The sequence below is a fragment of the Canis aureus genome, chromosome 20, assembly GCF_053574225.1.
Source record: "Canis aureus isolate CA01 chromosome 20, VMU_Caureus_v.1.0, whole genome shotgun sequence".
Classification (NCBI taxonomy): domain Eukaryota; kingdom Metazoa; phylum Chordata; class Mammalia; order Carnivora; family Canidae; genus Canis; species Canis aureus.
The window spans coordinates 14,982,370-14,986,867 of record NC_135630.1 but is presented as its reverse complement, the minus strand read 5'-3'; the positions used below and the strand labels follow the sequence as shown (position 1 = coordinate 14,986,867).

The 4,498-nt window shown below is 35.2% G+C and overlaps 1 long non-coding RNA gene across 1 annotated transcript; it reads right to left on the bottom strand.

Moving 5' to 3' along the window:
* Positions 1-218: 218 nt before the first annotated feature.
* On the bottom strand, positions 219-4,276 carry LOC144291488 (uncharacterized). Its single transcript, XR_013358769.1, has 2 exons — positions 4,132-4,276; positions 219-3,894 (listed from the first exon to the last, which is right to left on the bottom strand). It is a non-coding gene; the product is annotated as an uncharacterized LOC144291488 (long non-coding RNA).
* Between the last annotated feature and the right edge of the window lie 222 nt (positions 4,277-4,498).

The following is a 4,498-nucleotide window of genomic DNA, read 5'->3' as shown; positions in this document are numbered from 1 at the left end:
TTTTCTCTTCACCACCTAAAATGTTAGAAGCTTTCTCAGACATTATGGCATAAGTCATCTAAATGAATGAGGGCTTGGGATTAGGTGGAGAGATGAGAGCTAATTGAAAAATTGAGTCTGAATAAAAAATACTCAATTTAATATTTTTATCTTATTTTCAGTACTGCCTAAAGGTTGGGCATGGGGAAGAGAAATGAATTGGTGGAACACAGAAAATCTTTAGGGCAACAAATATATTTTGCATGGTACTATAATGATGAACATATATATTATACATTTTTCAAAACCCATAGAACATACAACACCAAGATTGATTCATAATGTAAACAATGGACTTCAGATAATTATTATGTGATAATGTAGGTTTATCAATCATAATAAATATATCACTGATAGGAAATGTTGAACATGGAGAAGGCTCTGTATTTGTACAGGCATGAGGTATGTGGGATATCCCTGTGTCTTCCTCTCAATTTTGCTCTGAACCTATAACTACTCACAAAAAGTCTTAAAGTAGTATAATAGATTTCATTTTTTTGACAATTATTATCTGTAAACTGTAGCTGAATCACTATCAAAGAAAAAGGATGTCTGTAATTATAAGAACCTTGATGGAATAGCTTTTGAGTAGAAATCTCAATACTTAAGCAATAGAAAAGCTAGCCTTTGGTCTTCTCTGAAAAGTGATTCCTCTACCTTTCTCAGTTCAACACCATAAAAGATTATATTTGAAAAAAAATACAAAAGCCAATTTTTCTCCTTTTGTCATGTGTAATTTCCTTAACAAATAATGCAAAATAAACAGCAAGTAGTAAAGTGTAACTATTTTCCAATATGCTTATATGTTATTACATTTTGTAGAAAACTCACAAAATGTCCTTGCTCCTTTAAATGACTCTAAGGTATAACAACAAATATCAAATGCTTTGTATCAGAACAGATACATGAGATGCCTGTATAAAATTCTGGGCTTTTTCAAAGAAAATTAGGTTATGTGGAAAATCAAAGGAGACATACACTGGTTCTGTCTTTCTCACTAAAATAAAATGTTCATAAAAGTTTATAACTAGAAACAGGCATTCACCTCTGCTTCCAGTATACAGTTACATAATATCAATCCAAGTTAATTCCATTTATTTTATTTGCCCATAGTTACACCCACAGACATTTCTGTAAATCATGTGGAATCAGGTAAAAGATTAAATGGCTTCAATTCATTTAACGTGGAATCACTCAGACCCCAGGATACAATTTACCAAAAGAGAAGGTGCTTATATAATATTTCTAAGGTATTTGAATAAATTTTGCCTTAATAAATTAGAAAATGATAAGGCAGGCTCAATTTCTATCAAATAGAAAAATAAAATGCCAGTAATTGAGTTTTTTATCATATTCATTTTTCTGGTAATAAACTTTAACTCAGCCTATCCAGACTGATTATGAGAAGTGGAAAAATAGAAAGTGAAAATTGAAACTTGGTGAGTGAAGCATCACGCAGCAGACGTTGTGAAGAATCCTTACAGAGGGAAGCATCAGAAAGGCTACACACACATTCATTGACAATGAAGTAAAGGGCATCTCAGAAAAATGTGCCTTGACAAAAAGTGAAATATCCAGCGTGAGTAACTCAGTAATTGTCCTGGCTTATTTCAATCACATTTCTTTAGCGTTAAATCAGATGTAATTTCCCCCTTTCCACCATTTCGATACATTTGTGCCAACAACTCAAGTGAAATGTGACCAACAGAAAAATTTCAATTATTTCTCTATCTTGTGAATGCCAAATTCTAATGTATAGTGTCATTTTTATCTACCACCTCTCTTACCCCAAACAAATTATCCTTTCAATGCCTTTTGTTTTCAGGACATGGCAACATGTTTAATGGAAAGTCAAGCTACTATCATCTATTCTGGTTTAGATTAAAAGAGAGAAAGTAGGAAATCACAGCTCTATTTGAATATTTTCCTAATCTAGAGAGAAATGTATTTCCAAGAGAAGCTGTGAAGTATGTTCCTTTACCACTGGGAAAATCCTGAAGGGGCTAGAGGATAATGATTGTCCAGCTGGGTACTGCTGGATTCAGGAGAAGGCTCCTGGAGATTTCCAGTTCTCCTCAATTGTAGATGACAGCTTGTTGATATTGTAACCGGATTGGAAGTTGAGCCAGTCAATGGGGATGATGTAGTTGTCGGGGTCTGTCAGGATACTCTTCTCCAGGCAGGAGATAAAAGTATTGTTCTGGAGCATTCCAGCACCTGTGAGTTGTCTAGAAAATTGATTTGAATTTGGACTAAATGATATTGTAAAAAAAAAAACCTGAAATAATAGCAATATTTGCCTTTTTAGTAAGTGTTCAATACATGGTTTCATTATTATTTTAACCTACTACTACTACTAACAGTACAAAATTGTAATGAAACATTTCAAAATAAAAATAAAATCTCTTACTATTATTATCTTCTCATTTAAGAGTAAAGAATTTTGCCAATATATTCATATTTTCAATGCCTCAAATTCACCTGTATTTTCTAACTTTGTAAAAACATAAAGAGGAAAAAAAGAAAACAGCAGTTTTAGGAGAAAGCCTCACAGAACCTTTAGGTAAATGAATGGAGTAAAATTTTTCTGTCTTCTGCAGGTATTTTCCTTTTTAGTAAAAGCTTATGGATTGCCAAAGGTTCCTAATGGAGACTGAATCATTTTCCATGGACACAAAGTGTCAACTAGTGGTTAATCTTATTTATTAGTATTTAATTTAGGGGTTATCAAAAGGGAGTGTGAGTCAGCTAAAACAGGTGTGAATATCACCTAAAGCTGTGACATATCCTCTCTGAAGGGAGGGTGAATATGTATTTGCATGTGTATGAGATAGTTATATCATGTTTGGAGAAAGCATTATTTACTAATTTCTTATTTTAAACTTAAATATATTCAAAAACAAAGGTCTCAGAATGCTGAATATAGCTAAAATGTTGGGTATCAGTGAGAAATATGGTTAAACAAGAGGTGTCTAAATGCTAAGTTGAAAAGGAAGGGACTGTGCTTTGTCACTCTGGTTCAGCTGAGAACTGAATTTCACAGAATTCCCTTCTCTTTCTTTTTCTAGGTAGTGTTGGCCAATATGGAAAGTCATGCAAGATTTGAAGGTCATTAATCAGTCAAATAAAGTGATAGATACAACAAGGCCTAGTTAGTTCTGACTTATCCTCTCTCTCTTCTCTGTTTGTGCAGATATTTCAGATAAATGAAACCAGAATAACCAGCAGGGATCTCAGCCCCACTGACTTGTGACCAGAAGGGCAGCAGCTAAACCAAAGAAATGATTCCCCATATTACACCTTTCCATAAACTCCACACATATAATTTGTCCTCCTGCTTCTCCTCCTTCTGCTCCTCCTATCCCTCCTCCTTCTTTTTCTGCTTCTCCTTCTTCTTTCTTCCTTCTCTTCCTCTTTCTCCAAATATCATGATTAAACTTAGAGTACAGAAATGAAAGCTTGAAAGGAGAGAAGATTGGATTAGAGGACAGATTTTAATTTCCCTTCTCACCTTCTTCCATTTCAGTGTATTTCCCTTAGTACAACATGTAGCAAGAACAGAAGCCATTGTTTCAGATGTGGTGATACTTATCACAATGTCACAGAGTGTGTTTAGCTGATGGAAACAGATGAAGGATGATGAGCCACCCCTTAGCATTCCCTTCTCCACCTGTTCTTCCTCCGAAACCCTTGAATTTTATAAACTAAGATTACTACGTCTTCCCAATGCTGTTGCCTCTTAAAAACGTGAAGGAAAACTCCCAATCGGAGTTGGCTTGTGTTCAAGGACAGCAAAACACAGAATACAGAACTGTTTGACTTCAAAATTGTTTGTTGCTTTCTCAATAATGTTATCTGAAAAACAAGATCAAGGAAGAAGTTTATATTATTCAGATTCCATGAAATATTTCAAACCACCTGAATAATGCACATCTCCAACAGACAGAATAATACATGGTAACTCAAATAAATGAGACAAATGTTTAAAAATAAGCAGGATATATTTGAGACAAGAAACCGAGGTGTGATTTTCCAGGCCTAACCATAGGCAAATACAAAGCCTTGACCTGGCAGCCTCACGAGGAATCGTACCTTCTCCACACCAGAAATAGGGCTTTGCAGTCTGAAGAGAGTTGCAGACAGGCACTCAGGTCCCTCTGGGTGGTCAGGCTCTTATTCACCTTCACATTCACAGGCCACACACTGTTGAGCCAACGCCATTCTAGCACCTCCACAGAGCTTCCTTGTGTGTATGTATTTGGGGTGAGAGCAGAGGGGACAAACAGAAAGGGGAAACTTTGAGGATACTTTTCTCAGTACTTTTCCACTTCTATTCCTCCCCCTTACAAGTTTTACCTATCTGGCATGCAACTACAAGACACATAATAAGCAAAACAAAGAAACAAAGAACACTGTCAAGGCATCAAATATTCAACAGAACAAGAAACACAAACTAGTA